The following is a 12,690-nucleotide window of genomic DNA, read 5'->3' as shown; positions in this document are numbered from 1 at the left end:
GTAACGTGAACAAGAGGTTAAGCGTTCATGTTTTCACACCCTATGATTTGAGATGTACTACAGAATTTGATTGTTTAAAACATTGATTTGTACTAACCATGATATGAGGTGTTCCACCTTATGATGATGATGTTAATTATGATACTTTGATGATTGGGATGTATGCATTCAAATAGTTCAGTATGCTTTATTGATGATGTTTATGATGTTTTCGGGTATAGTATGTATTACGATGATTATTTTAGTATTTTCATTTAAACTGGTGAATATGTTATGATGATTCAATTATGAGATTAGTGATGATTAAAAATGTGTGCAGAAATGAGAAAGGTTATTTAAATGTAAGTTTAAATATTTTGATCAATGTGATTATGCAAATTTAGATTAAATATATGAACATGATGTTATCGAACTACTAATATTCGAATTGAGTGTGTAGGATAATTAACCATGGAATTGATCAGAGAATTGGTAATTGACCCTATGTGTAAACTGTAAGACCAAGGTTGAATCCAATAAAGTGATTTGAACCTTGTTGTCAAGTGTTTAATTTGTATCGTAATCTTAATCTACATGTATCATTATGTATTTTGTGATATGTTGAATCTTATATGGTGTCACTTGACACTCATTATATGCATATGTGTACTGACATGTCAATTAAGGGTAGTAATGTAACCTATTAACCTAAGACTTAGTTAGTAACCTTAATTAGTTTCCCTTAATTAAGGTTTACTGGAAAGGTTAAATCCTCAGGGTTTTTGAAGATCAAATATTTCAAGTCACTTGTATAGGTCATAAATTTACCCTAGAAGAAAAAAATAATGTAATTCAAGTGCCCAAGTGGTATGTGTATGGGTTAGGAACCTTTTCCACTGTTTTAGAACTTCCTAGCAACATTTATGACCCCTAAAATATCTCAATTCCCCTTTGTTGCCAAAATGGATCATATCCATAAGTTTACCTAAGGTTACACTCCTTCTAAGAGGTTTCCTTTATGATAAAGGCAAGTGGGAAGACCATAGGAGGCTTAAAGTCACGATTAGAGTTATTGTTATTTTGGGTACATAAGTTTGGAGGTTATTAGAGTCCCTTGGAAGAGTTAGAATTTGTTCACCCATTCTCTAAATTTAAAGAAGCCAAGTTTGGAATTGCAAGAAAGAGAGGATTTAGCTCATTTCAAAATTCACTGCCATAACCTTTGTGAAGGTAGGTTCTCCACTGCCATGGTTATGCCCTTTTGTTCATTGCTTGTATGTATAAAATTATTGCATATTGCAGTATGTGTGTGTTTGTATCATGTGAGGGATGGGTATTGTGAGATTTTTACTTGCTTTCTTTTCATGTTTCTTTTCCTTGTTTTGTTGGGGCAACTGTGAAGGGTGTGTTGGCATTACTCACCCTTGGATAGGGAAGAAGTGGTCATGTAAGGGAGAAGGGATTAGTTGGACTCCAAGTCAGTGAAAAGTCTCTTATCATGATGAGAAGAGGGAGGAAGCAAGGTGTTATGGGCCCTTGCTTGTCATTACAAAACTGAGTTTGTTTTGGAGAAATAAGGAAAGAAAGAAATGGAAGTTTATGTGATTTGGTAGCCTTGGACGAGGCATATGATTTGTGTTCTTGATTGACATCTCCTACCTAGAAAAAAATTACCTTCTCCCTAGTCATAGATTCATTATGAAACCTGCTATACATACCTTGGATGGGAATTGTATGTTGAGTTATGTCATTGTGTTGGATTCTGAGTGTCACCCGATTGGTTACTTATTCTCTTAGCTAGGTGGGTGGGCTTTCAGGGCCTAGGATGGGAGGTAAGCTCTCCATGGTTTCTCTTTGTGTTTTACAGGTTTCTTGGATAATTCCTTATGATGGAGCATCCCCAAAAATTGGAGCCTTGGTAGTGTTCCTTGAGTCAATTGTTGGAGACTTCTCCATCATGACATCCTCTATTGTATTTGAAAATTCATGTTGAAGATGGAACTATATCTTAATGAAAAATCTAAGGAATAGATCATATGAAATGAACTTGTATCATGAAAAGATGTATATTATATGACAATGTTTAATTTGATTTTAATTCAATTCCTACCTTCAAATGTATTCAAATAGCATAGTTAGTAAAGGTTAATTGTTCCATAAATTATCTCTTGAATCTTGAAATTCAATAATGAAAGTGATGAGGAATGACATTAATAGGATCATGGCATCTCATGAGAAAATTTAAATCTAGTTGAATAAGCTTTCCTATAAGTTATTGTTAGAAGATTTAATGTTCAAATGGCACTTAAATCTTACCTAGCAAAATCAATGGTTGAACAATACACTCTAATCATAATTTAGACATATATCAAACTACATTAAACCATCCCTCCCCAACCTATAAGAAAATGTGAAATACCATGTTTATGAACCCATGAAAAAATACCAAATTTGAGGGAGAAAAAAACATATAAGACATGAAAAAAAAAAAAAGACCCAAATAAGCATCTATAGGATGCTAGCAAATGTATGGGTAAAATAAAATAAAAATTTCCCCCCAAATTATAGAGAATATTCTCCCTAATGCTCTCCCATTTATAAGCTAATATTAAAGTGCTTTTTTGTGAGAATATTATATAAGACTTAGATTTAAAAAGAAAAGGGGGTCTTCAACATACACCTGACTCCCTCTTAATTCCCCTTTTAGTGGAAAAAATTTAACAAATTAAAATAAACATGTTGAAGGGAGATGGGACTCCCTGTGGGGCCACCTCCACTTCGCATCCTCATCTCCCAAGATGGGCGCAGGACTATACCAAGGGAAAAGAAAAGTCAACAAGGACTTATGCAAGCAAGGATTTATTTTTTTTAAAATATAAACCTACTTCTCATCTTCCTTGGCTCTCTCGCCACCCTCCACATCTGCCATTTATATCTCCTTACCCTTTTGGATGTTGACTTGATGGACGAGTGGGAGTTTTTAAATAAAATGTTTAAACCTTTAAAAAATCACCCACCTTTCCTTGTATTAATACTTACCTCCTCTTCTCCATGTAGCCTACTTCTCTCCTTTGCACCTTGGGCAGTGCATGGGAGACATGCGAAGATGTGTGGGGAGGCTTTGCGATGGGTTTGGGTAGCATGGTTGGGCTACTTGCCCACTTGGCAAGTGAGTGTAGGATCATAGTTGTTGGAAACTACAATTAGAACAATTGTTATGTTGTCACTAATGTCAAACCTTATTGGTGGGGCCATTTGTTCTATCTGATTGAGTTTAATAGCTATATGATCGGTGAAGAGGATTTGAGAATTTGGTCATAACAAAAGTATCTAGAGGAAAGGTTGAGTTATGGAGAGGAAACTACAAATGGACACTTGATTTGTTGGACTTTGACAAGATAAAGTGATTGTTTAAATCATATTGCAAGTAGAGAAGACAAATGTACTAAAGCCCTGAAGAAGTGATCAAAGATAGATCAAATGCACATGTTTGATTGAGCAATCAAGCAGAAGATTAGGAAACTTGAAATATATGTCTAATATTGCTAGTGTTGACCGAGCACCAGTAAGTGTCAAGTAGAAATAGTGTTGAGAGAGCATCAATATTGATTGAGTGATAGTATATGTGTCGAACAAGAAATTTAGTAGCGACCAAGTAACCCAGTGATTATCAAATGTCAGAACATAGTGTTGGTTGAGGAAAGGCATTTTAACAGTTTATGAGAAATCATAATTTCTAGTTGACTAAGTTGATTTCTTGGAATATGGAAAGCATGTTGAAGATAAAGATGGATGACCTGGATTGTTTAATGTCAAGAAAGGGTTTGGTAAGCGACCTAAGGAACAGATTCTAAGAGAAGTTTCTAGAAAATAAGAAGAAGAACAAGAAGACAGACAAATTCATTATATGTGTTGAATCTAATCATTAACCCTATGATTTACAATGATGTTTAAGAAGCAAAAGATCATAATTACCTATTTAAGGAGGTACAAGGGCTAACTTTGAAAGGGGTTGAAGGTTGGATCAGTAGTTGATGCTATTGACTAGTGAACTTAAGTAGAAGGCTGAGATGAGTTGAGTAGAGGTTAAAGAGTGATTTCTTGAAGGGTTACCAAGAGAATCAAAGACTGAGAAGACCAAGAAGATAAAGGAAGCCAAACAGTGAATTTGCATTTGAGTCAAATTGAGATTTGTATTTGCAAAGTGAGTTGTACTTGACAGATCAAAATGTGTTGTTACTTTCTAACCATTGTATCAATATTTAAAATTCATTAATCAAGGTTGACCCAATAGTCATATTTAAATCATTTAATCAAGGTGACATTCTAATGGAATGTTCTAAAGACCTCTAACAAGGCCACTCCTAATAGGGTGATTAAATCATTTAACAAGGTCGCATTTAACAGTGTATTTTATAAACCTTTAATAGGGTTGACTCCTAAAAGAGATCACTTTAGAAGAGTGAAAAGATTGGTGACATGTTACTGGTGGGTTTTGCCAAATTGGGTTTCGATGTTAAATCCTAGTGTCAAACTTGTGTGAATGTTATTTGTGGCAATTTATTATTAATGTTTACATTCTGTAAGTCTGTTATATTTAGGATAGTGAACTGCTAGTTCATGTTATTAAAATTTGACTATAGAGACTGAGCTATGGAATGAATGAAAAGATCTAAAGTATTTTAAGTATCTGTTTGTTGAATTGGTACATCTGGACCTTGGATAATTAATTCACAACCCCCCCCCCCTTAGTTATTCTAAATATTATAATAATTGGTATTCAAACAGAAAGAACTAAACATCAAGAAGACAATGTCGAGCATGTAGAACATGAACCTAAACCTGAACAAGAAAGAGAAAATGAACTTGAAATCATTTTTCAAGATGAATCTATAGATGAAGAAAGAAGAAAAGAACATGTACTAGCAAAATATGTGAGAAAATCATTGAAGATAAAGAAATTGGTGTTATGACAAGGAAAAGACTCAGAAGTGATGAATGCTTTGAGTTTTAGCCCAAATCAGTGAAAGATGTTTTAGAGAATGAGGATTAGATACAAACAATGAATGAAGAAATTAAACAGATTAAAAAGAACAAAGCATGGAAAGTGGTACCTAGACCTAAAGAAAAAAAATTTATTGGAACAAAGTGAGTATTCAGGAACAAGCTGAATGAAAATGGTGAAGTCACAAAGAACAAGGCTAGACTGGTATGCAAAGGATATGCACGAGAAAAAGGTATTGACTATGGAGATACATATGCCCCTATTCCAAGACTAGAAGGAGTTAGAACACTACTTTCATATTCTTCTTATAAAGGATTTAAGGTATATTAGATGGATGTCAAATTTGCATTCATGAATGGAATACTTAAAGAAGAAGTATACATAGAATAGATAGAAGATTTTTTTGACCTTGACAAGAAGGATATGGTGTGCAAGTTGCACAAGGCTCTATATGGTTTGAAACAAGCCCCTAAAGCATGGTATGAAACAGTGCATCTATTTGGTGAAGATTAGATTTGCAAGAACAAATGATAACAATAATTTGTATCTGAAGACTGGCAAAAACAATGAGGTATTGCTCTATGAAATTTGTGTTGATGATAATCATATTTGGAGGCAAGGAAGCATTATGCAAATCATTTGTTGATGAAATGAAGGAGTTCAAAAAGTCAATGTTTGGGGATATCAACTTCTTTGTTAGATTACAAGTATATCAAAAGAAGCAAGGCATTTTCATTACCCAATCCAAATACATCGAGGAGATACTAAAGACTTTTGGAATGGAAGATTCAAGACCAGTTAGTACACCTATGGTTACAGGACATAAATTATATAAGAATGATGATTCTATTGTTCTAAACCAAACATTGTATAGATCAATGATTGGAAAACTACAATATGTTGTTCACATCAGACCTAATATTGCATTAGCAGTTGGGATAGTTGCAAGATTTTCTACAATTCCTAAGGAAAATCACATGATGGCAGTAAAAAGGATATTGAAATATTTGAAATGAACAAAAGATTATGGATTGTATTACAAGAAGAATGATAAGTTTGAACTGAAGGTTTATATTTATTTTGATTGGGCAGGAAATGTTGATGACAGAAAGAGCACAAGTGGAGATGCATTCTTTATAGGAATGAGACTAGTTTCATGGACAAGAAAGAAGCAAAACTGCATTTCTCAATCAACAGTTGAAGCTAAATATGTGTGAATCTCTCTTCAATGAAAACCTAATGAATGAAGAACCACTTTTAAAATGAATTCAAATTAAAAGACTGAGTTTTTCCATGGTTATGGATCATATGGTCCAATAATATTTAATGTGTACACTCGCAACAAACAACAATAATAGATAGTGAATGTGATAACTTTGATTATATTTAATTTCTAAAATAAAATAATTTTTGAAATAAAATAAATAAATTTAAATTAGTTTTTAGAAAATAGTTCATTACAACAATATATAATTTTCCAGAACACAAAGTTTTTCCATTTAACTACTCTTAAACATAGAGCAAATAACAGGATTTCTGGCTTGAAGAAAGACCAGTGTGTGCTGACAAAGGAAGAAGATATATCAAATGAAGTTGTTCCTTTTTTCTCCTCCCTGCAGTCTTGAGATCCTTTGCTCTCTAAAGTGGACCAGGATGATATTGTTTCTTTTATTCTCTAGATCCTCCAACCGCACCATAACCATTCCTGTTGATTCCCAAGTAAGAGAAGCTCTTTTTTCTCTTCCAGCGGATAAGTCGCCTAGCCTTGATGGTTTTCCCACCTTCTTTTTCCAAATGTACTGGCCTGTTATTATGAAGGATGCTGTGAAGGCGGTTCAAGAATTCTTTGGAGCCAAAAGTATTATGAAGGAAATAAACTCTACATTCTTAGTTCTTATTCCCAAAGTGCCAGGAGCTGACACTTTGGATAAGTTCAGACGAATTAGTTTATGCAACTCCTTTTATAAAATCATCTCGAAGGTGCTCACTTCGAGGCTGCTTAAGCTTCTCCCCCTGATTATCTCTCAGCAACAATCTGGTTTTGTTTCGGGTAGACAGATTTTAGATTCAATTATTATGGTGCATGAAGTGATTCACTCTATGGAAGCTGGAAAGAGAGAAGGGATGTTACTCAAACTAGACATGTCCAAAGCTTACGATCAGGTTGATTGGTCTTTTTTGGATTTGGTGTTGAAGGCTTTTGGCTTTGATGTCAAATCGTGTAAGCTAATCTCCCAGCTGGTCACCACTCCCTCTCTAGCTGTTTTAGTTAATGGATCCCCCTCTGATTTCTTCAAACCTACTAGAGGCCTATGTCAGGGGGGTCCTCTATCACCTATTCTCTTTATTATCCTAGCGGAATGCATTGGCAAACTCATGGAGAAGAAAAATAAAGAAGGGAGGATCAAAGGTTTTAAACCTTCTTCCAAATGCACCCCCTTTACGCATCAGCAATTTGTTGATGATATTATATGGGTGGAGAGGCCTAGGTCAAGGAGGCAAAGGCTGTGAAAGACACTTTGGACACCTATTCTAGAGGGTTGCGGCAGCTCATCAATTGGGACAAAAGTTCTATTTTCTTTATCAATACTCTGGAGGAAAGACAGAAGAGAATCTCCAGAATCCTAGGATGTCAGGTGGGGAAGCTTCCTTCTACCTACCTTGGTCTCCCATTGGGAACGACCCCTTTTGATTCCTTCTAGAATGGCATCATGGAAAGGTTTAGTAAGAAACTGGCAGGCTGGAAAGGAGCCATTCTTAGTCAAGCTGAAAAATGTCAAACTAGTTAAATCCATCCTTCAAAACTTGTCGATATATGCTCTGAGCCTTTTTACCATACCGGTGAAATATGTTGAGAGGATGGAGAAAATCCAGAGGGATTTTTTGTGGACGGGAGCTGAAAGGAATAAAAGGTACCCCCTTTTGCATGTGACAAAGTTTGCCTCCCCAAGAAGAATGGAGGTCTGGGAATCAGGAAGCTCATTCACCTCAATAAGGCCCTCCTGGCAAAGAAAATCTGGCGCTCTTTAGTAGCATGGGGGAATGGAGAGACACTGTAGTAAATAAGTATATAAAGAGGCCCTCTATTCAGTTCACCCTCTTCAGTGAGGATATCCCAAGAGGTTCTGTTGTTTGGAATGGTTTCTTAAAAGCCAGGGACTTGGCTAACTCAAAAGTCTCCTGGAAGCTGGGTAATGGGGAGGATATTCTGTTCTAGTCTGACAGTTGGCTTTCTCAGGGCCCCCTTATGAACAACCCTAGCTATGGGTTTTAGGCTAATGATTGCATCAACCTTTATGGGCACAAAGTCAGCAATTACAGGACCGAATAGGGTTGGAGGGACCTTTCCATTATCTCAGATGACCTCAAACCTATCATGATCATGCTTAATTCCTTGTCCCTTAGCAACAGTAAGGATGAACTAGTTTGGAGGGATAATGCCAATGGGCTCTATTTGGTTGCCTCTGGGTACTCTACTTTATGGAGCTTAAAAGAGTCTCCCCCTTGGTCGAGGGCTTGGATCCCTGGCCTCATGCCAAAAATCAACATGTTTTTTTGGTTGGCTCTTCAAGACAAAACTCTAACCCAGGAAAATCTCATCAAAAGAGGTCACATCATGCCCAACAGATGTGTTTTGTGTAAAGAAGAGTCGGAGACAGGCAACCATATGTTCATTCACTGTTCTTTCTCTATGAAAGTTTGGGGCTTCCTCACCCAAGACTTAGGCCACAGCTAGTGCTTTCCGTCTAACCTTCTGGACTTTTTCTGTCAATGTCATGGCTTGGTCAATGGGTCTGTCGCATGGCTTGTTCAATGGGTCTATCTTGCAGGAAATTAGCTCCTAGATCCTGCCCCATTTTTGTTGGAGCATATGGAAGGAGAGAAACAATCGGATTTTCAGAGATAGGGAGGAGCTGGTTTTAGTTGTTGGGAGAAAGATTTTCAGTAACATAAAGAAAAACTTTTCTATGAGGAAGGGGGGAGAATTTGAGATAGGAGGCAGGAAAAAGGAGAAGGTAAAAGACAGATCGAGGAAAAGACAGGAAGCCAAGTGGCTCCTCCCCCCTGAAGGCTGGCACAAAGCCAACTTCGACGGAGCCTCCAAGGGCAATCCTGGCTCCTTGGGTAGTGGAGGTGTGATAAGGAATGAAAATGGAGATAGTATTGCGGCTTTTTCTCTCCCGCTGGGATTCCAAACCAATCATTTTGCGGAAGCGAACGCCGCATGCAATGTTGTAAAATTGGCTTTTGAAATTGGTGTTACCAATTTATGGCTCGAAGGGGATTTGAATAACATTATAAAGTGCATCATTGGCAACTCACATTCATCATGGACGATTGCAAATCTAATTGATGAGACACATGAGACCCTCGCCAAATTTAATAGAATCCACATCACTCATATTTTTCGAGAAGCAAACTCGGTTGCCGATAGGTTTGCAAACTTTGGGGTCGGCTCAAACCAAAAAATGACTTGGCATCTCAAAATTTGTTTGCCGACAGACGTTAAAAGTTTGATTGACTTGGACAAGATTCAAGGAAGTACGGAGAAAATCAAGCTATAATTATGATTATGAAGGTTTTAAGAAATAAGGGTACTTTTCAACATGGAAGCGTGGGAAATTGTAACTACAATGATTCATTATTGATTAATCGACACGTTTTGTGGGTCATTTTTCACACTCGCTTCTGGAGCAATAGCAGGGCTATTTTTCTCTGTTTATTGCTTATTCTTCGAGGTCCCTTTTAGTCACAGAGTGAGGAGCACATGAGTAAAGAGGGTGTGTAGTGTGCAGAAATGGTAGGTGAAAGGTGTAGAAAGGAGCTGGTGGGAGATTTTGAGAAATGGAGAAGTAGGGAGAAGGTGTGGAAAAAGCTAGAAGAGGGTGGGGTTACCAATTATATCATGAAACTGCATGGTTTTGATCAAGAGGTGACCAAAAGTATGGTGGGGTCCTGGAAGGATGGCAAGGTGAAGGTGAACGGGGTCTATTTTCGAATAACGGAGGAGGTGATTGCGACTGTCACCGAAATCCCTATCGAGGGTTTTAAATTCTTCAAGGATAAGAAGCTCTCGGCCAATGCGGTTAGGGACTTTGTGGAGAGTGAGAAGTAACTGAAGGCGCTGAGAAAGATTGACACCTACTATGTCCCCGACTACATGAAGAAGCGGTGGAGGTATGTTCTGAGAGCTGTTATCGAGTACATCACGTTGGACCCTAGGTTTGATAGAGCTTATACCCACCACTTTGTTATATTGAATCATTTCCGGCATAATGCTAATATTTCCTTTCCATATTATCTGTTAACCTCTATGAGCAAGGCGATGGACAGCTTCAAAAAGAAGCCCACCGCAAACCCAGCTCTACATGAGGGGCTGTTGCTGCTTATCCATGAGCACTTCAAGGCTCAGACTATAAGCATCGCTCCCCCTCAGGCAGAGAATGTGGAGTCTGGTAGTTCTAGTTACTCCTCTGACTCGGATGAAATTTAGAGCCTCAGCTCTGAGGAAGGAGGGATCTCTTCTTCGGGGAAATTAGTGACTCACCAAGCTAAAAAAATCGCCCTCCCCCATAACCCCTAGCAGAAAAAACCCTAGGGATCTTGGGCAGAAGCCTCCTGAGAAGGATGAGGAGGGAGACAGTGATGATGAGGAGCTGGAGTTTGAGGAGGTGGTTAAGGAGACACAGGAAGAAATTAAGGATGAAAGTGGAAGGAAGAAACGCAAGAGGGAGAGTTTGGCGGAAGTGCACTCTCAGTTTGAGGAGGCATCTATGCTGCCCCTATCTCCTGTCCACCTCCAAGCCCAACCTGAGGAGCAGAAAGAGGAGAATGCAGGGTATGCAGAAGGGGAAGTACAGGTCAATGATAGGAGGAAAGCTTGGATAAACTTTAATGTCAAGACTTTGAAGATGGGCATCTTCAGGGAGGCCATGAATCCCCAAATCCTCTGTGAAAAATCAAGAGGAACGGTGGCTGGAAGCACTCGTTGACCCGGCGATAGTGGCTATTTCGGACAGAGCCAGGGAGACAGGGATGAACCTCTTGAATAATGCTTCTAACAGTGTGATTGACAATTTTAGATCAATCAAATGGCTTTTCCATGAGCTGGAGGAGGTCAAAGAACAGGTGAGACATATTGAGGCAACAAAGAATGGGATGGATGCTAACAGGAGGACGAATTTGGCTGATAGGCTTAGTCTAGTGGAAAGAAGGATACACAACCTGGAGAACTACAATCACAACCTTGCGAATCAGATGTTCTCTTTGTTAAGCTCCATTAACAACAACATCATCTCTCTTATGGGTTGGATCAAAGATAGAGAAATTCAGGATGATGAGGAAGGAAAAGACAGGGATGAAGCTAGAATGGAGGACGACTCTGCAAAGGACAACACCATTCCTGATCAAGACCAGGGGGACCAAAGGGCGCAACAGCTGGAAGCGGAGGAGAATCAACTGGCCTACGAGGCTGCTCAGGTTATGCAAGAGCTAGAGCGAAAGAGCGAGGAATAACTCTCGTCTGTTCTTTTGTTTTTCTTTGTCTTTTGGCTTTTGTTCTGGCTTTAGGTCGTGGTATTAGTTGTCTTTTTTCCTGGTCTTTTCTCAAAACTCTACTTTTTGGTTGGGTTTTATGCTTATTATCAGCCTCTGAACTTATACTTTCTGGGCTGAGCTTTCACGCTTATTATCGGCCTTATATGTTTTAACTATTGGGTTTCAAAATCCCTATAAAACCTGTTTATCTAATCAAAAATAATATATAATTTTGATACTGATTTAACATATATTAATATATGTGACTTTTTATTCTTCATTTTCTCTTAATCTTACTCTATTAGTTCCCTTTAAACCCCAAAAAAAAATTTAAATAACAATTTTATTAAATTAAAAAATGGTAGTAATTTATCTATATTTTTGTTCTTAGAATAAATAACAAATTATTTTATTTTAAAAGACTTATATTTTAAATCCAATTCAATGGTCAACATACACTTGAAAATAATTAATTTGTATACTCTTTCAAATTATTCAATATTAAAATAAAACTAAATATAAAAAAATATAACCCTTTTAAATTTAACATTATGTAAAATATTTTTTAAAAAACTTTCAAAATAATAAATAAGTTACATAAAAAAAATTATAATTCATTTTAAATAAAAGAACATATTAAATTTTGAGTTATATAAATCGATAAAATAACCAATATTGTGCACTTTATGACAATATTTATTTTTTGTCTGACAGCTCCTCCAGTAAAAATCTTATTAGATGGATACGAAACATGATAATGCATATGGCTATGTATGGAGGAATGGAATTCGGCTGGTGCAAATATGTTGCACCGTAGCCTGTGCCCAGGACCTATGTCAAACATAATTATAATACTAATATATTACTATATCAAGGATCCTATATATATAAACTTTTACGCATTATAATATAAAACTATGTGTGTGTATCTGCACATGGTTGTCTAAGTGGCATTCATGCACTTAATTATCATTGGCTTACACGTGTATGTGCATATGCATGTATGCGCACACGCTATGTTATATAACCAAATAAGTCTAAATAATGAGCTTGACATGGTTATTTCTTTAAATCGATAGTAAAAGATCCAAGCACTTAGAACAATTAAGAGTGATTAATTACTTTATTAAGCACAAGAGTAGGCAATGAACCCGACTAGATCAAAGGCA

The sequence above is a fragment of the Cupressus sempervirens genome, chromosome 7 (assembly GCF_028749045.1).
Source record: "Cupressus sempervirens isolate cs-2001-9-10 chromosome 7, ASM2874904v1, whole genome shotgun sequence".
NCBI classification, from domain to species: domain Eukaryota; kingdom Viridiplantae; phylum Streptophyta; class Pinopsida; order Cupressales; family Cupressaceae; genus Cupressus; species Cupressus sempervirens.
The sequence above is the reverse complement of the archived record's forward strand: the minus strand, read 5'-3'. Positions refer to the sequence as shown.